Below are 24,296 nucleotides of genomic sequence, written 5' to 3'. Positions count from 1 at the left end.
TGCATTTGATAAAGTCTGCTATAAAAATAGTGAAAAAAACAAAAAGCTGCTCTCATCCACTTCTCCCCTGTGGTGGGCTTATGGGTCAATCAAACATGGGTGACACTTCTTTATAGTAGCTCAACACATTGTATTACTGTAGAGCAGGGGTGCCCAACCTTTCTTACTCATGAGCCACAGTCAAATGTAAAAAGACTTAGGGAGCAACACACGCACCATAAAAGTTCATGGAGGTGCCAAATAAGGGCTAAGATTGGCTATTAGGGGCCTCTATGCACCCTATCAGCTTACAGGAGGCTTTATTTGGTTGTAAATCTTATTTTTATTCAACCAAAACTTGCATCCAAGTCAGGAGTTAAAAAATAACTACCTGGTTTGGGGGCACTGAGAGCAACATCCAAGGGGTTGGTGAGCAACATGTTGCCCCTGAGCCACTGGTTGGGGATCACTGCAGTAGAGAATATAAGGTGTTAACTTTACATACTGTGGGAAGCCCCTGTAGTGTTACTTTTTAACAATGCCAGTCACACATTTTTTTTTATTTAACCAAAATTCATGTGTAAACTCAGAAGTTTGAATGTTAGATTATTAAAAAGTCACTTTGATCATGTGGTCTCACTCTCTTTGACCCAAATTATCTCAGCCCCTGTAATTGCAAAGATCAAAGATTCTTATTCAATCGCTTATTTGAAAGAACCAGGAATATAAATCAAGCATTTTTGAATGCAGGCAAGAAAACTGGAATAATTTTGCATCATCTGACCTATCTTAAACCCCTTTTTGTTCGTAGAGTCTTTATAGAAGCAGAAAATGAACTGCTTGGGGCAAATATACATGCACAATTTGAAGATGAAACTATAAAATTCATGTCTGCATCTCTGACACCTCTGTGGATTATCTATACATTAATATTACAAGGCCTCGATTTTATGACATTACAAATTATTATTCAGCTGTCCTCAAGCAGTGTATGGCAATAATATCCTTCAGCATTAGAATTTCACTACTCAAAATGAAATCATAGGTCACCATTAACTAAGCTCTCCAAAGGCTGTTGTAACAGCAATTTGCTTTTTCAAAATGAATAATAATATTGAGAACACCTATTTGAAGAGCTGATGAAATGTCAATTTTGAATAAGTTTAGGTGAAATGAATTTTTAAGATGAACACACACAGGTTACATATGAGCTAAGCAAGAAATTGAATGTCCCTCTGCTTTAATGGAATTCTTTCATTGATTGATATTATTGTAGTACACTGCTTGAGGACATTGGTATAATAACTTTTAGTGTTACAAATCTGAAGTCTTGTTGCATATAGATGAACCATTGATATACAAGAGTTCCGACGCACCTAGAATGTACAATATCTGGATCTGTGGCTCAATGTTAGGTTTATGAACATAAAAAAGATTCTAACCTATGTTGTCTGTGACATGGAACATGGATGATTTAGTCTGCACGTCTGCATTCTACCAAGCTCCCACTGCAAAACATTGATATGAGCAGTAATTTGTATTGCATTATTGACCTTCTAGCCTTTTCATCTACACTGTAATAGATTTAGTAATCCCATGGAAAAAAATGACACTGTTTTTTAATGGTGTGTGAGATGTGTAAAAATATGACAAAGTATATTTTATACTGTAAGCCAAACACACACTTTTTTAAATCAGTGGATCAAAATATTGTTAACATCAGATAACATAAAATATGGGCATTATATATATATATATATATATATATGTAACTAAATCTAAGAATCCAAACCTCAAGACCTCAAGAGTATAGCAGCATAGCAGATCCAAAATGGTATTGTTCACTAAACAAAAGAAAGAGTGAGATTCAAGAAGCTCCATATCTGGACACAATCTTCCAACAATTAAATACTCAGAACATTTGTTTTATATGTACTACAACACAGCCTTACTTACAATTTATTACATATTGTGAAGGAGAGGGTAATTCTTTCCCTTTAAAAAGCACTAGAAGGGCCTCGTCTGGAATATACAATTCAGTTTTTGTCTTCAGTGCTCAAACGGGATATTACTGGATGAGAGAGAGAGATTTCTCAGTTCTGGAGAAAGTCTGGCCAAGTTGGAAATATTTACCCTGGAGAAATGGGGTTTAAGTGGCTATATGATAGATAAATAAATATGTAAGGGGACCATACAATAAACTCCCTGAGGCTATATTCATCAGCAGGCACTTTCAGCAGAAACAAAGGCCATCCATTTAAATGAGAAAGATGAGGTTCCATCAAAATATTTGAAAAAAAGTTTTATAGAGTGAGAGTTGTAAAGTTCTGGAATTCTCTCTCTGAAATGGTTGTATTGGCAGATTTCAATTTAGATCTACATGGCTTCAAGAAGGGGTTGGCTGACTTTTGATCATGTGAGGAAAGACCAGGTTACTGAAATTAGCTTACAGCACAAAGTTGATCCAGGGACTGGTCCAGTTGGCATCAAAGACAATTCCTTCTTGGGGCCATGAAGGAATCTTTTCCCCTGTAAGGCATATTGGAAAGGCTTCAAATGGGGGTTTTCACCTTCCTCTGAATAAACTTGCAGTTAGACAGGTTTTTGTAGATTAAAAGGTTAAACTATTTTAGTGGGCTGTGTAGTCTGATGAATAGTCAACTCATTCTCACCATTCCCATCACCTTAGCATTATTCCCAATTAATATTTTGCTTAAGCTTGAAGGAAGACTTTCTGAACTCCCAACCACCTTATGCTTGTATTAGATCTGCTGCTGCTGAACAGGAAATATTTTCCTTTACAATTTTTGTTTATTTATCGGAAATGTGAAACAGTAACACATGCTTCAAATCTATATACAGTATATAAATTCCACACCTTTGTCCTTATCCAATTTATAACTTACCTTCTCATAGAAATTTATCAGATATTTATGACATGAGCAATCCTTCATGGAACCACTGTGACTCTCTGTAGTAAATTAATTCTGTAGTTTTCAGTATTATCTCTCAACATCCCTTCAAACATGTCCCCACTAGGGATGTTAGGATTAGGGGGTGTATAATTTACAAGATTAAATCAGCTGCCCTTTTTAATATTGATAGCTTATCTTTCCACCAGTCATGTGGCAATAGATGTGATAAATAGGCTTCCACAGCCTATTTAACAAACTAGGCAGAGCAATAGTAAAGATTGTAACCCTTAGCGGGAAATTAGCAGGTAGGATTTATATCTGGCCATTTAGTAACCATATCCCTTTCTTTAAATAGTTTTTCTATTTAAGTGGTAGAATTGGGGCTTTGGGGTTAGCTTTTTAGCCTTTCACATTTTATTTCACTACAAATATATGTCTATAGATTGCTTCTTATACTGGCATTAGTGATAAGCAAATCTGTCTCGTTTTGCTTTGCAGAATAATTTGCAAATCTTTCAAAAGATTTGCAAAACGGCCGAAAAATCGTGAAATGATGAAAACGTTGTGCACGTTATTTTTTGATGCATGTACAAAATTTTTTGCCGTGTGTGCCAATTTCATTGTCGCGCGGTAAATTTTTACGCAGTAAATTTTGACACCCATTTCGCAAAACACTCCGCCAATGTCGAAATTAGCTGCAAATACATGCCTGGTGAAAAATTTCTCCCATCACTAATCGTCATATTTAATTTTACTATTGCGATTTTTGTTGCAGAGGGTTAACTTGTAAATTCTACATCCCTTTAAAGTTTCAAAGATGTCCTTTGCATTTAATCCTTGCGTTTATTTCCTTGTGGTCCCACTGCATCTCTGGATGAGTGACTTTTCATTGATGAACATGCTCATCAAATCACCACCAGGCAATACCCCCATAATTCATATACGCCATCCATATCTCATCGGCATAGCAAAATAAAGAGCTTTAAAAACTCCCCTTTCAAATTTTTTTTCTTCAGCTCCTGTATTAGGTGAACCCCTGTCCTGCCCAACAAAAGTACAAGGCCCCTAAGTCCTTGTCCACCACCTTAATTCTTTTAATGGCCTGTGCACTCCTAAGGCCTAGACCCGCAGATGTCACACTCCCCCTCTTGTGCTTGTTAAGTGCACCCTTTGGGGCTGGGGCTCCATCTATGCCACGAAAAAAAAATCGTATTAGTCATGATAATATTGTATTGGTGGTCCTTCTGTGCATGATTTTGGAAGCCTCCCATAGGACTCAATGAAACTCTGCAGCTCCAACCTGGCCCAGTCACGATACCGAAGCTTGAAGCATGACAATACGATTTTGTCGCACAAATATTTTCGCAAAGTATGAAAAAGTCATGCAATATACGAAAAGGTTGCAGAAAATACGCACAGTATGATCAAATACAAATTTTTTGTAATTCGTACCTGTCGTACTTTAATAAATAGGCCCCATTGAGTAGATAAACACGTAGACAAAAAATCCAAAAATATATTTAAATACACTCCAATAACAATGTATAGAGTAGATATTTAGAGTAGATTTAGAAAAATATAAAAATATAAATACCTATTAGATAATGCATAAGAGGAAACAAAACCTGTACTAATGTAAGTATTTACTAGAGTACAGAGAGTTGCAAAAGTATTTAAAGGAAAGTGTGTCTTCCAGTGTACCTAGATCCTGGAAGCTTCTGTACACAATAACCTTAGCCTATGCAGGGTTTGATAATAAACAGAAACTCTAAAGACATCAACTTTAATATTTAAGACAGAACTCTGCTGTAGGCATGTTAGTTAAACAAAAGAAAAGTAATAACATTCCAAAGATAAATGGTACTGCAAAGTTAGACAGTATAGAAGTTATTAAGTTCAGACAAACATAGCAAAACTAATATTGTCAGGTTTCAAAATTAAGCAAACAGAAGCCGAGTGTGTATAAAAAAGAATAAAAGAATGCCTAAGCCAAACTGGCAGCATGCTATACACAAAAATTCTGGTTAATCTAACAAGACAATTTGTATCGGCAGAAACATTATTTCCATATTGATTGTATTACAAATTAGAAGGATATTCAGGTTTAACATACTTTACTAAAACATAAATAAAATGTAAGGCAGATTTTGCACTACATTAGTCCATGCAGACAAAACATGAGGTCACTTTAGACATTAACACACATTTTAAACAATCAGCCAGTAAAGAGAATAAATGGTTAGTGGTGCTTCAGTACCGGTATCAGTATCAGGAAAATTAAATGATTCAGTGACAAAGGCAGTTTCTCTTATACCCAAAATACTTTGCAATCTCTCCATTAGAGAAGGGCAACACATTAAGAACTTTCCCTAGGGATAACTTCAACAATTCCTTGCTAAAGGATAGGGCTGCCGACCTAAGTCTAATAAAAGTGCCATAATATAGCCATACTACATCTAATCTACTGTATGTGTGAAGGATCTCGACTCCAGGGTACATACATTATAGAAAGCCTTTTTTGGCTATATGGTAGAAGCAAGACAAGGAAAACAACTTCCTGTGTGACTTTTATAGTTTAACAAGACATTCCAACAATGTAAAATTATAACAAAGTTTACTATTCCAACCACCCACAATGAAATTAAGAACATTACCTGGAAAAGGGCCAGATTCAATTTGAGGGGAAAAGCTCATCTTCTGATTCAGTTCAAGATTTTCCCACAGAGTCAGATGCAATTTAATGAGAAAAAATATCTCACTATTTATCACATGAAAAACCTTTGTGTATGGGAGAAAACTTGAATTGAATTAGGAAAAAAGTTTTTCCACCTCAAACTGAACATTGGTCATATGTTTTCATTTATAAACCATAAAATAATGTTTTCTCATTGATCTGAATGTGGCCCATTGTTTGAATATCTGGTGTTTTCACACATCTCCTACTATACTAATATCCTAATTGTAAAAAAGTGGGACTTAAAACTGCCAATGCTACACTAATCAGAAAAGCATTTTAGCCCCTGTTAAGTGGCTTCCTTAAGCTACATTTGGCTATTTCAACACCTCCTGTTTAATTTGGAATGAAGGATCATAACTGAATCAGAATCATGGCCGGGTTGTTATTCCATATATGAATGCACTTAAGCACAAAAGATAAACACATTCATGAAATATGTAGCATCAACAAGAGCTTTTACTATTGTACTTTTCCGCTAGGTAAAACCATGCAAAAAAGTTATAAATACTCACAGGGGCAGATTTATCAAAGCCCGAATTTCCAAACAATCGTAAACAGTGTGAAAACCTTTCTGACTTTGAACCTTCAATGCATGATTTTGGAAGCCTCCCATAGGACTCAATGGCACTCTGCAGCTCCAACCCGGCCCAAGGAAAGTCTCCCATAGGGCTCAATGGCACTCTGCAGCTCCAACCTGGCCCAAGGAAAGTCTCCCATAGGGCTCAATGGCACTCTGCAGCTCCAACCCGGCCCAAGGAAAGTCTCCCATAGGGCTCAATGGCACTCTGCAGCTCCAACCTGACCCAAGGAAAGTCTCCCATAGGAATCAATGGCACTCTGCAGCTCCAACCCAGCCCAAGGAAAGTCTCCCATAGGGCTCAATGGCACTCTGCAGCTCCAACCTGGCCCAAGGAAAGTCTCCCATAGGGCTCAATGGCACTCTGCAGCTTCAACCTGGCCCAAGGAAAGTCTCCTATAGGGCTCAATGGCACTCTGCAGCTCCAACCCGGCCCAAGGAAAGTCTCCCATAGGGCTCAATGGCACTCTGCAGCTCCAACCCGGCCCAAGGAAAGTCTCCCATAGGGCTCAATGGCACTCTGCAGCTCCAACCCGGCCCAAGGAAAGTCTCCCATAGGGCTCAATGGCACTCTGCAGCTCCAACCTGGCCCAAGGAAAGTCTCCCATAGGGCTCAATGGCACTCTGCAGCTCCAACCTGGCCCAAGGAAAGTCTCCCATAGGGCTCAATGGCACTCTGCAGCTCCAACCCGGCCCAAGGAAAGTCTCCCATAGGGCTCAATGGCACTCTGCAGCTTCAACCTGGCCCAAGGAAAGTCTCCTATAGGGCTCAATGGCACTCTGCAGCTCCAACCCGGCCCAAGGAAAGTCTCCCATAGGGCTCAATGGCACTCTGCAGCTCCAACCTGGCCCAAGGAAAGTCTCCCATAGGGCTCAATGGCACTCTGCAGCTCCAACCTGGCCCAAGGAAAGTCTCCCATAGGGCTCAATGGCACTCTGCAGCTCCAACCCGGCCCAAGGAAAGTCTCCCATAGGGCTCAATGGCACTCTGCAGCTCCAACCTGGCCCAAGGAAAGTCTCCCATAGGGCTCAATGGCACTCTGCAGCTCCAACCTGGCCCAAGGAAAGTCTCCCATAGGGATCAATAGCACTCTGCAGCTCCAACCTGGCCCAAGGAAAGTCTCCCATAGGGCTCAATGGCACTCTGCAGCTCCAACCCGGCCCAAGGAAAGTCTCCCATAGGGCTCAATGGCACTCTGCAGCTCCAACCTGGCCCAAGGAAAGTCTCCCATAGGGCTCAATGGCACTGTACAGCTCCAACCCGGCCCAAGGAAAGTCTCCCATAGGACTCAATGGCACTCTGCAGCTCCAACCTGGCCCAAGGAAAGTCTCCCATAGGGCTCAATGGCACTCTGCAGCTCCAACCTGGCCCAAGGAAAGTCTCCCATAGGGCTCAATGGCACTCTGCAGCTCCAACCTGGCCCAAGGAAAGTCTCCCATAGGGCTCAATGGCACTCTGCAGCTCCAACCTGGCCCAAGGAAAGTCTCCCATAGGGCTCAATGGCACTCTGCAGCTCCAACCTGGCCCAAGGAAAGTCTCCCATAGGGCTCAATGGCACTCTGCAGCTCCAACACGGCCCAAGGAAAGTCTCCCATAGGGCTCAATGGCACTCTGCAGCTCCAACCCGGCCCAAGGAAAGTCTCCCATAGGCCTCAATGGCACTCTGCAGCTCCAACCCGGCCCAAGGAAAGTCTCCCATAGGCCTCAATGGCACTCTGCAGCTCCAACCTGGCCCAAGGAAAGTCTCCCATAGGGCTCAATGGCACTCTGCAGCTCCAACCCGGCCCAAGGAAAGTCTCCCATAGGCCTCAATGGCACTCTGCAGCTCCAACCTGGCCCAAGGAAAGTCTCCCATAGGCCTCAATGGCACTCTGCAGCTCCAACCCGGCCCAAGGAAAGTCACGATACTGAAGCTTGAATGAATCCCAAACTTTTGTAGGCACAAATTGACGCAAAGCACAAAAAAGTCACGTAATTTGACAAAAATTTCGTAGAAAATACGCAAAGTTCTAGAAGTTAGAAAAAATATGGATTTTTCTCATTTGTTCTAATTCGTATTTTGATAAATCTGCCCCACAAACTCTACTCAACCAAATTTTTTGACACATTTAGCAGCAAAATGGAAGACTTCCCTTTCACCTTCTTTAGAGGAAATAAAAAAGAAAGGGAAATGATAAAGTTTTTGAGGCTGGTATTGCCAGACTACAGAACAAAACAATTTATTTCTTAGAGATATGGTCTGTTTTGGAGCTGCTCTCTCACAACTGAGATCCTGGCCTGCTTTTGCCTATGTATGCATAATCCCCAAATACAATGCTTCAGTAATGATTCATTTTGACTCAACCCACTAAACTGGTCTGTCTGACCTTTACCTTACTTAACTTAGTTAAATCCTACCTTTTTAGTATAGTGCTTTTAAGTTACACACAGCACTACAATACTACTGATCCTTGCCTATACAGCTGTTGGTATAGTTAATCTTAATTCATGGTATGGCAGGGTCACACATAGTAAATACCAGAACAGCAAAAAGTCTCTTGAAATAAAATTACTTTTATTGAGCCAGTAGCAATATACAGAATAATAAAGGCAGTTTTTCTACCTGCTTCCAGCAGCAATAAGAAATAAGACATAACACAGTATCGGCAGTATTACAGAAAGACATTTTTTTTAAAAAAATACTTAAATAAAACTTAAGTTACAAACAAACTTAACATGGAATTAGTTATGTAAATATCCCATTTCTATATAAAAGAGTTGTACAAAATGCAATCTCCTGTCACAAGGCATAAATATATTTATTCTCCAGATGCAATTTTTTGTTATAATTCAATTTATTTTTTTTCTAGTGAATTCATCCAGAAAGTACCAATATATGTTATTTGATAAGTAACATTACAGAATGTCTGCAGTATCACCAGAAGCAAAATACACTAAAGCTAAGAAATAGGACTCAATTTTCCGTAGCTGTTAACAATTACATTGAACAGATTGTTTTACATTTTTAATGTGTCATTCCTAAAGGCATTGGGAAACTTTCCTGATTAGAGAAATATTACATATTTAAGTAATACATGCAGAACATATATAATGTTTTTTAGTTTCTACATTTTAACATAAACCATAATTGAAATAATGTTCACAGACTACTCTTCAATTATAAGAGCACCAGAACTAATTTGGTTCAGGTTACAAAGCAGTTCATATACTAGTCCAGTTTATCTAATCATGGCCTGCTATGGAATTATTATATTCTGGGGCCCCTGCATGCTTTAATAAACTCAGACCACTTATTTAGGCCTGATTCTAAATGCCACATAGGTTCTGATTATTTACAGTTCAGCTTCCAACAGAACGAATGCCATTGTTCCATGCTAAGGGGGAGATTTACTAATCCATGAACGGTCCGAAGGCATCCGAATGCTTTTTTTTGTAATGATCGGTATTTTTGCGTTTTTTTTTTCGCCATCGTGACTTTTTCGTATGTCCCGCGATTTTTTCGATGCCGGCGAGACTTTTTCGGATATTTTCCGCCACTTTTTCGTCGCCGTCGCGAAAAAATCGGACTGGTTTTTCCGCCGTTTACTATTGCTCAATACGAAAAAAACACGACAGACGAATTAGTCGCGCAAAATACGATAAAGTTGTGCCGGCGATGAAAAAGTCGCAAAATTTTCGTTTCCAATATGATTTTTTCCCTTTCGGGATTAGGATTTGTGGATTAGTAAATCTCCCCCTAAGTGTTTCTTATATCAAAATACTTGACACTCGATTATAATTCCAAAATAACATTGTTAGAATACCTTTCTTTTACAGACTTATGGAAAATACTGAAAGTGCAGTGTGCATAGAAATATAAAATATTTGCACTTTTTGCAGCAAAGGGCTATAACTTGGAGCTAAGGGTGGATATAGTGTCTTCCTCACCGTTGCAGTGTGGCACGCCATCAAAGTAGTTCTGTGTCTAGAGCACCATTGCACTAGCATGCTCTAGACACAGCACTACTTTAATGGCGTGCTACACTGCAACGGTAAGGAAGACACTAGATCCACTCTTTAGCTCCAAATTACATCTGGGTTTGCCTCTTCTAGTATACATGGCTAATTTTACAAGAGGTTAAATATCAAGATAATATATCAGCAACAATACATTTACCAGTTCCACAAAATTAGGGACATCTATGCAAAGTTTTGATCTAAACATGTTTGAATGTTTGAAAACTGCAGTGAATGGAAGCTTGACAACCATATTATTTATAGCCTAATAAATGACCTATAAAATAAAATTAGCATATACACATCAGAATACATTGTCTATATATATCTTTTACCTTAAGATGTATTTTGTGATAGTCTCTGTGCTCACTGGAGGTTCTTAGTGTAACAGGAAGAAATGTACATAACTGAAAATGATGACAGATTTTTGTATAGTTAAATATACAGTATTAAGAGAATGGTTGGATACCATAAATACATTTTGGTCTGTGCAAGGCTGATATGAACCAAAAATATGATTTGGTTACATTTTTACTTCATTAAGGTCTAAGGATTGCAGAACTGCCACGTGACCAGTCACACTAAAATAGCACACATTTTAATACTGATGATTTTTTATTATGTTTATTTCCTCTTGAGCAAATGGTAAAAAATATACAAAGTCTCATTAAAACATGAACTTTATACTAATATTGACATTACTCTGGAATTTCCTTGATACTCCTCAGCAATGAAAAACATCTCATCTCTAAGCAGTTGGATCGGCTTCACAATTATATCACAAACAAAAGCATTCCTTGAGAAACAGCAACCACTGGTAAAAAGATTAGTTGTAATAAGGCAAGTCACAAACTTGGGGCTTTATAACACTCTATGAGGAATTTTAACCCCTTACAGACCAGGAAATAAATAACTGCGTAAAATTGTCCATGAATGTAAAGAAAAATCAAGTGAAAATTTAAAAAACAATAAAGGATTGGAAAAAACGGGAATGGAAAAAGAGTGAAAATGTGTAAAAGGAGCTCTCCATTTTACAATGTGTAGTACTGCAGTCTATCTGTGGGACTAACAAAATCTGTATTGAAAATATTGTTTTAAACCTAGAAAGTATATGTAACAACTAAAGCTATAGCAAAAAATGGAAAGTTGTGCTCAACGACTAAATTCTAAACCATTAGGCAGAGGTGCAATGAGTGTGTGACCACAAAATACATATAGACAGCAACAAAACCCCCAAATGGTTGCCCTTTTATTGGCTCCACTGGAAGGGCATTTCTTGGTAACTACTAAAGCTGTGAATGCAGAGCCATCTACTGTACTTGTGCCCACTTACATAGAATTATATTTCTACAGAAGCATTCAGTTCTTTCTTCATATCAAGAACTAGTAGCAATGGCCTTCCCACATCTTCTTTAGAAAGACAATGGCTCTGAAACCCACTCATTGTGGGTGGGCAAAATGTGTCTTTGGATCCACATATATGAACAGACACATATAGAGCCACACTCTTGCATACATTATCCACAGCATTCAAAGCACAAATCCTATTGCTCATTTGCAATTGCAAGCCTTCAGTTGCCTGAAGGTATAATCTTTTTCAGTTATAGAAAATAAGGCTGAGACAATTACTGCAAATGCAGGTTTCTGACTTGGCGTTTTAAAACATTTTTTTTAGAGAGAAGTGGTTTGTATGTATAAGTTAGAATACAGTAGTTGCATCAGAATGACATAGGTATTGCTTAATATTGATAAAAAAAAGAATCTGTTTTATCTAAAAGTTAAAAAGGAGAGATAAATATTTTAGATTTCCCAGATAAACTTTACACATGAAAATCTGAAATAATGGATTGGTATTGCGAACCCCAGTGCATTTACTACTTTAAGAAATTAATTAATTCTAGGCATGTATAAAGTAGTAATTAGGTCCCCAGCTGTAAATAATTGCCAAAACAACAATTTCGGTAGAATACTTGGATTAAATTATTGATTATGTCTGCGGAACATGTTTAGAATGTAATGCGATTTTCTACCAAATGTAATATTTTAGCGCAGCTAGTGTGATTAATGCATTCTTCTGATTAGTACTTCAAGAGGTAGACTTGGCAACATCGGAACCTTTAGGGGTTTTTCTTTTTATTATGAGTTTCCATTCCAGTTCTTAAGGGTGTGTATGTAACATAAAATATACAGTTAGAAAAACATGAATAAAGGTCCTTGTTTGCACAAAGATTCCATGTTCTTTTTCTGTATTTTAAATGCAGTCAAGCATTTGCTCTGGATGGAAACCATGAAATATAATTCTCTTTTATCACCCTTGCTAACAATATAATTTTAGAGTAACATCTTTCACCTGCTTTATGGCACATACATTTGTCACACATCACTTATAAACCTTTCTTCGATTCTTTCTGCTCTATGTCCATAAACTCCTTAAAAAATATTCTTCATTTAACTACACAATTTTCTATACACTTTCTCTAATTTTCTCTATTTTTTTTTTTACAAAAACCTTATACCCTTGTAATCTGCCTTACCATTTGGACACTTAGCTGGTACTGCTTTGACAAAAATAAAAAGTAAAAATCACATGCACAGCCTGAAGGTCTGTCAAAAGTGCTCTACACTGTGTGCATAAATTTGAAAAAGTCCCATAAAGTTCAACTTGCCACTTGGAACAGTGGGTCCTGGTGCACATGCCCCAGACCTTTAGCTAAGGAGAATAATCACAACTTCATCTTGACAAATTGGCTGGCAACAAAACCAAACTGATGTAGATATGCTGCTTAAAATATGCTATTTATTTAAGAATTTAATACATCATAGTACATTTAAGCCCTACGCATTTCGTGCCTATACTGGGCACCTTATCATAGGCCAATGAATCATGCCTATGATTAAGTGCCCAGTATAGGCATGAAACACAAATTAAATGTACTATCATGTATTAAATTCTTAAATAAATAGCATATTTTAAGCAGCATACCCACGTCAGTCCAGTTTTGTTGCCAGCCTGTTTGTCAAGATGAAGTTGTGATTATTATTCTATACTGTGTGCAACCTGGCACAGGGGAAAAAACTGTCACGTGATCATTTGTGCTTGTTCCTGCCTCCTTCCTCTTAGTCTCTGATGCAGGTAAAGCTGGACACCTTGGCACCATCAAAATAAAACTCCATTCTAAATTGGCATCTGTGCTCAAGTCTCATCCTGTAAACATTTCCCTGTGAGTTTTTAACTCGCGAAAAAAAACAATAATATTTTACCAAAGATTAACCAATTATATAAAAAAAACATGACACGATCTTGCACTTTCCAGAATGGCAACCGTGCAACCTATGACAGACATAGTGGTTTGCCACCTGCTGAAGTCTCTCCTGGGGGGCAAAAATACCTGGTAATCTGGAAGAATAGACAAAAACTTTACAAGTAAAGATCTGGCTTAATTGTGGGAAAATGCAGAAAAAGGCATTTTTGCATTGTGTTGAATATTTGTTCTTCTGGATTACAAAATATTGTGTATGTTTTGTCACCTAAAGGAGAATTGAGCTCCCGGGGCTTTCAAACGGCTACAACTGTGATTGGCTTTAGACTCTAACAGTTAATAATGAGCCACATTTTACACCAGACATGGGTTCGCTGCGAAATTCTACATTTCACTTTTCCGCAATTTTTTGCGAACATCACGTCACGTCAAAACATCATCTCAAAAAAGTTGTGTGGAAGCCGCATTCTGTTTTGCACATAATTTCTGCTATTTTTCAGTAAAGCTAAACAGGACAGATTTGTTCATCGCTACTAACAGCTTTTCTGTATCTTCATATCATACCTGAATATGATGAAGACTCAAAGGAGACTGTCTCAAGACTCATCAGACCATAAAAGGTTAGTATTTGTATCTTTTAGAACACAGCTCATTTTTCGTTTTTTTTCCAGTGAAAAACTGACATTTAAAGCGGTCAAAAGCCATCTACCATTAGTGATGAAGTATTACTAGATGTATTATATTGTTTTATTGAAATATGTGTCCTATTAGTGTTCCATTTCTAGCCCATCTCCAGAGATAATGTAGTCCTTAAACCTCTTTGATCAACAGTCTGTTGTTGAACACAGGGCTGTAGTTCAGTCTATATTCAGCCTATATTATTATATTTATTCTGAAAATATACATGACACTGTAATGCAAGAAAGACCTTAGAGTACTTTTCCTGATTGATTTATAAGAAAATCTATGTTTGCCTGTTTAAAAAATATTGTTTACACATTTTAAACTATCACTGTCTATATGCAGTATATCTATATAAAGTATATATTTTGTATGTAGTTTAATGTAATTCACTATTTCATCAGTAGATAAAAGCAACTCCTAAAGCTGACCACAGATAGAAATGTCCTAGGAAGAGGGGGCGGGTATAGACCCTGTAACCTTTATTAGGGAGTAGTGATGTAGCGAACATCGCCAAAAATGTTCTCGAACCCGTTCGCGGACTTTCGCCAAAACTCGCGAATATTCGCGAACTTTGCGAACCCCATAGACTTCAATGGGAAGGCGAACTTTAAAACCTAGAAAAGCCATTTCTGGCCAGAAAACTGATTTTAAAGTTGTTTAAAGGGTGCCACGACCTGGACAGTGGCATGCAGGAGGGGGATCAAGGGCAAAAACTTCTCTGAAAAATACTTTGTAAAAAAAACGCCAAAAAAAAAACGCCAAAAAATAACGCCAAAAAAAAAAACGCAAGCTATTCCTATGTATATGCATAGGCAATAAAACGAAGCGAAAAAACGCGGCGGAAAAACCAAAGCGAAAAAACGCGGCGCCAAAAAAAACGCGGCGAACCCAAAGTGGCGAACATCGGCAAAAGTCAGCAAATTTTCGGACTTGCGAACACCCGATGTTCGCGCGAATTAGTTCGCTACATCTCTATTAGGGAGAGGTAGAAAGAGTCTTGGGAACTTGAGGTGCTACTCAAACTGTGCTTAGAGACTGTATAATTACATAACCAGGGCCACCAGTGCTGGAAAGGCAGTACTGTTTGTCCACAACTGTGAAAAATAAATGTCATGGTTGCAGTATGTCATTTTGTCAAAGTAAACAAAAAATGTAAGAAAAAAGAGTTATCTTTAGTTGTTGGGAATCTGATCAGCTATTATCTTTAGAGTTATCTTTACTTTGACAATATAGTAACATTTTGCTTATATTAACTTTATTCATTATACAAGAACAAGATATTTGCAATTACAGTCTCCAGAAGTACCTCCATCTAGGCATTTATCTCTTCTCACAGTAATGTTTATATCTAACTTCCTTCCAAAACGATAGTTATGCTTCTACTTAATATTTTTCTCATCTTCATAAATATCCCTTTGCTGGGATCTATGGATACAGTTTAATATCTCCATGTATATGTATGACAAAGTTGAATACCCCTATGTATGTATATGGCAAAACCGACAATATTTCCAACCTATGTATAACTTATGGCTCAAGGTTTATTTCAGTTGACAGAATATAATAAAAATATTATATAATATTATTATATATTTATTCCCCGAGCAACTCTGAGCTCACTAATTTTAAAGTCAGTTGAAGTAAGATTTAATAGAGGATGGTAAGACATAAAATAAAAAATGCTTTCAACCCAAAAGCAACAATGAAAGTCAATGAGGGCTCTATGCTTTCAGTTTTAGTTTTAGATTCATGATTAAAATCAGAAGATAAAGCATTACAATAACTAGCTGGATTATTAAATACTAAACTGTCTGTAGAATGCTGGTGTGTAAGTGTGTGTTTTATTTCCTAATAATTTAAAAAATCAATATGGGCCTGTTACCCATTGTGTATTACATACATTAGATGGTCATTTTTCCCCTTTATTAAACATGCATTTTTCTAATTTGCTGGTACTTGGAACACTCAGCACATAAAAAAGGAATATTTCTTACAAAGCAAAAAAGTGTCAGTTTCTTTATGTTGCTTAATAGTTTCTGGAAATTATTCAGTGTATAATCCTATGTGTATTATATTTTGATTTTTCTGATCCACAGTGCTCCAGATAAACTCAGCTTTGCTGATGCAGCAGACTAATACATTTGAAGTAATTGAAATATTATACAACATCTAAGCATTCATCTCATATAACTGAGTGGTAGTGTCATTATGCTGACATGCACACAATCTCATTTTTTAATATTAATTAAAATGTATAAATAGATTCTGAATTCTAATGGATTTATCCCATTTACTTGGGAGCCAGTAGCCAGCAGTGCATCAACATTTTGGGGCGGATAATCCTCCTTCATCAGGAGTTTTGTCACCCCGTGAAAAATGGATGAACTGACTAAATAAATTGGGTAAATTGCCTAATGTAAGCATGGTTCCTTGCTTTTTCCAAAAAGAGCAGTTTCAGTTTTCTCTTGTTATACACCTGTCCCAGCAGCTACAGGGTGAGGGGAGGGATAAGGGGTATGAATCTACTGACGAGTAATTAGTGAATCTGTCCCATTTCACTATGCCTAAAAATTTGTGAAACTGCTAAAAAAAACTTGAGAAATGTGGCTACCGCATGATTTTTTTGATGCATGGGACTTTCTTTTGAGGCAACCACAACATTTTTTACACAACCGCAACTTACTTGATGTGACTGCAACTTTTTTTGACACAACTTTTTACTCACTCTGCAAATTTTTTGTCTCTGCAAATTTTTGTGACAGTTTTGTTAAAAAAAAATTGCAATAGTGAAATGCAGAATTTCGCATGCCTGGTGAAAAAATTCACTCATCATAACTACCAACATTAAGGGGCAGATTTATCAGTTTAGAGCTTATTATATAAAACTCGCCCATGTTCTATTCATTCCTAGGGGATTTTTAGAAGCGTATTTGTCAAATGGTGAACTCTCACTTTTACCCATTGATAAACATGCTTCTAAAAATCCCATAGGAATGAATACAACGTGGGTGAGTTTTTATATATTAAGCTCTAAACTCACATTTTGATAAATCTGCCCCTAAATGATGATTTAGAAGCTAGTTTTAATATATCAAACTTTAATGTCCTTGCTTAAGGGCCCTGTAACTACCATCTGGTAGGCAAGGCTCCCTCTATATTGACTTGTACACATTCACTTTAACTCAATTTCCAAATGGGAAACAATAGTAAAAGAACTGTACTATTTTAGTTATTATGACCTTTCCTGCCTAGACAACCCATTAACCCATCAACCTCATATCTTCAGATACATCATATGTGCTTCAATGAGCTAATGTCAATACATTCAGCTTGTTTAAATTACCTATTAATACACACTAGAATATTCCCTTATATTCCCAAACCTTTTAAATAATGTTCTATTCTGTGTTTTGTGTTTCTTACTTGAAATGTAGGATTTACTAATACCCAGGTTTCCCTAGAGGATAAAAATGTAGGCCACTAGAATCTTGAAAGCTGCACCTTAATTCGAGGTCTTTATTTCTGAATATATAAGAAAGTTCAGACAATTTCATCGGGAAGACCATAGGAATTTGTTCCTTTAACTAAGTCATAGGTTATGACAGATAGCCTTTACAGCTAACAAATAGTCCCTAAGGGAGTCAAAGGTTTCTATAGCAGCATTGACAGTGAATTTATGGTGGCTCAATCATCTTGGATTTAAATATTCTGTATAATATATATATGTGTTGTCAGTGGTACAGTGTGTCAAAGTATTTAACAAGAAGCTAAACTGACTGTGTGAAACAAAGCTAAGGCAAAGCTTTACTTTATTGCATTTCTTGATATCCCAGTCACATCTGCATTCATTTTTCCTGCTTGCCTACAACTGTATAAAGCTAAATCCATGTAACACTAGGTAAGTTAGACAATGATTCTTTGCATTGGTAGTAATTATCCCACAGGGGGGTTTTAACCACACTGCTGCTGTATAATGTGGTTAAAACCATAACTTAGTTAAAAAAGGAAGGCATTATAATACAAAGGATTCAGCTTCATTAAATTCTTGGTAGGTGGCCCAAAGCTGGAACAGGAATGTATGCATGTAGTACTGGACTTCCTTTTGTGCAAGTGTCTACAGGTGTAACATGCCAGCGGAGCCTAGTACTTACTCACTGGTTGAAGAAGGTATTAGGAACAGGTCTTCCTTGTTGGAGAGCACTACAACTTGTAAGTCAAACCAGCGATTAGTTGCATAGAAAAAAATACAGTTAAAAAAAGAGCTAACTAGCAAACTTATATTTGGAGCAATGTTATTTTTAGTTGCTCTTATATAGTGACTGCCTTTTTCATTTATATCATATATTTCTCCACTGAAGCAAAACATTGCATTTTCTAGCTTAAGTAAATAGCTGTAAAGCAAGCTATGAAGGAATTATTGTCTATATGCAATGATATGTATTATGCTCTCCAGTCAGTTGCTTAAATATAGCAAAGAAGGATTCAGCCTTAAGGGTAATGGACCATCAGAATTCTCACTGAATCTCACAGCTTCACTACATTCTTGAATATAAAGGAAACCAATCATTCACCCTGCTTACATAAAAGCAATTCTCTACATGGATCAAGTTTCCTTCTCTATTTTTAACCAACGCCTCTTCAAGCCCTAAATGATTAAAAAGTACTTGAAGAATCCAAAATGGGGATTCAAGATCGATGTCTTTCTTTATTTCAGGAATAATTTAATATTATACCAAGCCATTTCTAAGTATGGCAATCCAAATTCTAATATATTGGAGGGAGAATCCTGAAAATTACATTTAGAAAGCGACAGTTTGAATTTATTATTTATTATTGAATACTATTTATTATATATTTATTATTTCTTCTCACAATACTATATAATGGATTTTATACATAAGCCACATGAATAATATGTGTCTAGTTTCTAATACAATGTCTGGAATGTATTATTTTATTGATTATTATACCTGCATTTTATAGAATATACATACATTTTACTTGATAAGGAATGGCTTCATTTTTCCAATGAAAAAGTGATGGCTTTTATACAGACATTCATTTTGGATTAGTGGTATTTTCTGTGATATGAAATACTGGCAGTATTTCATAGCACAGAAAATACAGCTAATCCAAAATGAATGTCCACATAAAAGCCATCCCTTTTTCATTCCTTATGCCTTGTTATATTTATAAAACTCCTGCTAATTTTTTGGCACAGTTTACAGCACTTAAAAACACTCTCTGCATATATAAACTCAAATTAGCATAAAAATGGGCAGTGCTCCCAGAAATAGGTGGGCAGCTCCTATTCAGAATATGAGTTATTCACAAAACACTACTATAGCATTTTGAGTTGAGTTGAATGCAAATGTTTGGGCACCCCTTGTCAAATTGCTTATTTATTTAATTTCGTAAGTGAAAAGTAGGAGACAAAAACTACAGGAAGCAGTGTGTTGGAAAAAAATGTATTTGCAATTGTTAATGAACAAATGCATTTTCTTTCATGGACTTAAAACAAATGAACAAAGAAAAAAGTAACTCTCCACTTGTCCATTTATAAACACTCTTTTTGCCAGGTCACTGCCCCTAATTCATTAAGCCTTAGGGTCAGATTTATTAAAATTCATATTTGTGTATAATTTCATGTTTATTTCTGCCACAACTTAACTCACTTTTTAAAAAAGCATGAAAGTGGAATGAATATGAAAATGAAACAAATACCTCGAAATCTTTATGTGATTAGAATTAAAAAAAAAATACATGTAAAACTGTAAAGTCTCGAAGTAAATAAATATTTTACAATTTGCAAAGGACAACCTCCATTGACTTCTATATGACTTTACCAACTTTATATGGTGTAGTTTTTAATAAAGTTTTGTGTGTTTTTTACACTACATTTTACACTACATAAATTTGTGTTTTTAGAATAATCAATTACACGATTTTTTGCACTATTTGAGGAAAAGAAAAGAAAATACAAATGTTTATAAATCTACCCCTTAAAGGAGAAGGCAAGGTAAAAACTCAGTAAGCTTTATCAGAAAGGTCTATGTAAATACAGCCATAAGCACTCACAGAAACGCTGCACTGAGTCCTCTATTAAAAGAAGACACAGGATTTCTCCCACAATAATGCTAAGAACTCCCTCCCCCTCCCTTAGGAATGTGTGATCTGAGCTATAACAGCTAGAGCTGCAGCAAGAAGCTACTTAAAATGGCAGCTGCTATCTTAAACAAACAGACAAAGCTTGTAGGGCTCTTTACTCAGGTATGGTAATGTATTCTGCAGAATAAATATAGCATTCTAGGTGGCATTAATGTGGCAAATCTATTGGCAGTAAAATGCCAAAATGACTTTCCTTCTCCTTTCTGGATTCTGTTATGATAATAATAGTGATTTTCGTTTCTAAATTACACTGTTTGCATAGCACATAATTCACTTTACCAATTAAAATGTAAAATGGAAAGCTCCATTAACTGCATTTTGAAAAAACTTGTTTTCCCATGACCGTATTGCTTTAATCGTCATTGGGCGTTGTCACCTATTGAAAATTCGAGAGCTATCCCTCAATAACTTCTCTAAGCAACTGAGTGAGGATCTGAAAATAAAGCTAAGTGATGCGTACAAAGCTATAAAAAAAGATTGCAACATGTTTTTGGTTCATGATATCTACTGTCTGCAATGTACTCAAGAAATGGCAGTTAAGGGAAACTGTGGAAGTCAAGGCAAGATCTGTAAGATCAAGAACACTTTTAGAGAACACTTTGCATGCTGGCCAAAAAAGGGCTGTATTTAGGTATGGTACAGCCCTAGGCAACCGTATTAAAGGAATACTGACATGAGAAAACATATTTTGTTACTAGAGCTTCTCCAGCTGAATCCTACATTGAAATCTGTTTTTAAAAACACATACAGATTTTTCTGTATTTCATTTTGAAATTTCACAGGGGCTAGCCATATTCTTCATTTCCCAGGGTGCCACAGCCAAGTAACCTGTGCTCTGATAAACTTCAGTCACAATTTACTGCTAAGCTGCAAGTTGGAATGATATCATCCCCCTCCCAGCAGCCGATCACAATGGGAAGGGAGCAAGATAGCAGCTCACAGTAGGTAATAGAATAGAACTCAATAGTAAGAAATCCAAGTCAAGGTTGGGACTCCTCCAGTTACATGGGAGTAGGAGAAACAATAGGTTACCTGAAAGCAGTTCTAATGTGTAGTGCTGGCTCCTTCTGAAAGCTCAGACTCAGGCACAATGCACTGAGATGGCTGCCTACTCACCAATATTACAGCTAAAATAAAATACATTTGTTGGTTCAAGAATAAAATTTTAAATGGTAGAGTGAATTATTTGCTATGTAACAGTGTAATTTAGAAATAAAAAGTATACCACAGAAATAGTGACAGTATTCCTTTAACATATCAAGCAGATTCCCATTCATACTCTTTGCATATGTCCTGCCCCCCACATAAAAAGGGGGATTTGGTAGTTTTAAATATTATTTTATCATAATATTCCATAGCAGCTTAAATCCCAAGAAAAAGGCAACAAATTAGATAATTTACATAATTAACAAGATATTAGGGGTCATTTATACCATCAAGTTCAAGCACAATGGCCATGTTTCCCCCATAATGCAGCATTTTTTCCTCAGGATTCCAGCAGATTGGGGGGGTTGCACCTGACGCTATCAAACTTTGCTATAAATCAAACACAATTGAACTAAAAGTTTTTCAAGTCATGTTGATATCATTTTTGGTGTTCGACGTGAGAATGACATGTGCGCATTAGTCAGAGGGGATCAGAGGATAAAACCTGTGGGCCTGCAGCTTGCTCATAGTAAGGAAAGAAATGCAATAACAACAGGTTCTATATTTAAAACAGATGGTCGGATTAACAAGTATTTGTGACAGTAGGCTTTGAGTTGCTGACTTTTAGAAGGCTCAGTTAAATTTATAAATGTACAAAACGGGCTGCTTTGGCTAAAAGTATACATTTAAATTACCTTTTTAAGAGCTTGGTAAAATTCATGAGGATGTTGGACAAACATAACCTGGTGTTAAGTCTCTATTCTAACAGATTACATAAGGACACATTTGACATCACAAGAAGATTGAGTGCTTAAAGGATGCATCAGTAGGCAAAATACTATATACAAGGACAGTAAAAGGCAGCTAAGTATAGTCTGGTCTCATATTTTTTGACTGTGAAAAATCTTTTTAATCAGAATGTATTTAGCCAGCAACATATTACTAATTGTAAATATTAAGTGGTTAGAAAGTGCACACCCAAGATTGTTTATGAGATGCATAGAGACAACCAATCCATTGATTCTACAACATTTCTAAAATTAAAAGCTAAATATCATAGTATGAGGGACTGCAGAATCCATAGTTACAAAGGTTTCCTCATTTATTTTTAGCAACAAGGATATTTGGCAGCACAGTGGCTCAGTGAGTAACACTGCTATTGTCTTCAAAGAGTTTGTATTTCTCCCTCTCTGCATGGGTTGCCATCTAGTCTCCTCCCACACCCCAAAAACATACAGGTAGGTTCACTGGGTCCTACTGTGTGTGAATGTGATATGGTACATAGCTAGTAAGCTCCATTTGGGCAGGAAATGATGTGAACAAATTAGCCAGATTCAATTTGATTAGAAAATTGTATTTTATGGTTTATGACATGAAAACTTATGGGAGAGATTTCATTTGAGGGAAAAAAAAAATTTCTCCCAAATCAGTTCCAGTGTTTTCCCATAGCCTTAGTTTCACTGAATTGTATCTGACTTTATTGGAAAATCTAGAATTGCATTAGGAGATACATTTCTTATGGTTTACCATGCGAACACTCATGGACAAGATTCAATTCATAGAGTAAAAAACTTTTATCCTAATTCATTTTCAATTTTTTGCCCCCATAGACTTCTAGAGCTTTCACATGATGAACAGTGAAATAAGTTTTTCTGAATTGAATTGCATCTCAGATTGAACCTTTTTCTCACTGAATTGAATCTGGCCCAATCTCTGTAAAGCACTGTGTAAATGTGTGGTGCTATACAAATACCTGGAAGTTAGAAAAAAAACTCTAGATGCTCAACCTATAAAAGGTCTTCATCAGTGGAACAAAATCACTAGGATATAAGCAACATGTTGCTATCAATAGAGGCATTTGGCACAAGCCCTATTTTGTTTGGGCTATATTGAATATAGTTAGCTATTACCAACTTTTAAACTTTGGAACTTAAGGATCTCACATGTAAAATGATTTGCACAGAGAAGTGGAAACAAGAGAGAAATCTTTCATGGATTGTATTGTCTTAAAATGGTGTTACCAAAACCTGAAAATCTATTTTAAATGACTAAGGTACTGCCAGGCCACTTGATATAACCTTAATGATTTTACCTGTCTAAAAAGAAGGCAAAACTGAGAAAATATCTAATGACATGTACTACTTAGGGAGGCATGGGTAGATTTTTTGCCTTTAAAAGCCCTTTCATCTCCAAGGCCTACCTACCGATAAATTAGCTTAAAGCTCATCAGCATACAAAAACAGGAGGATCTTCTCCATGCAGAATCCTGAGGTTATTCTTCTGCCAGAAAAAATATAATGGCATTACACCCACTGTACCAAGGCAATGCATCCAACATATGCATCCAAACAGGCAGAGAACCAGTAACAGACTGATGTTTTCTGAATAAATAATTGGAGAATTATGTATGCATGTTTTATCAATATGTAACTAGATTTTGTTTTTATTAAACTTCAATAATATTTCATATTTAAATTGGCAACAAGTATGCTGAAAGTATGTGAGCTTTGAGACTTTTTCTCATGGAACAACACAGAACAATTCTTTAGCAAGTGTTAGTGATTGTTGGCCTGTGTTTAGGTATAGATTTTGACAAATTAACTCTGTGTAGATTATGTATTCTTTGAATGCGCTTGTGCACCTACCAACAATTCACAGTAAACTGAAGAGCAACAGGAAGGTATTACTTATTTATGTTTCTCAAGCTCAAACAGTAAAATGCATCTTTCTTCAAGTCTGTTTGGGTTAGAGAACCTTTTTTTCTTTTCTGTTTTTTCATACACTGCTAACAAAACAATAACACATTACCCAATTATATTGTTTTCCAAACATT

The sequence above is a fragment of the Xenopus tropicalis genome, chromosome 5 (assembly GCF_000004195.4).
Source record: "Xenopus tropicalis strain Nigerian chromosome 5, UCB_Xtro_10.0, whole genome shotgun sequence".
Classification (NCBI taxonomy): domain Eukaryota; kingdom Metazoa; phylum Chordata; class Amphibia; order Anura; family Pipidae; genus Xenopus; species Xenopus tropicalis.
The sequence above is the reverse complement of the archived record's forward strand: the minus strand, read 5'-3'. Positions refer to the sequence as shown.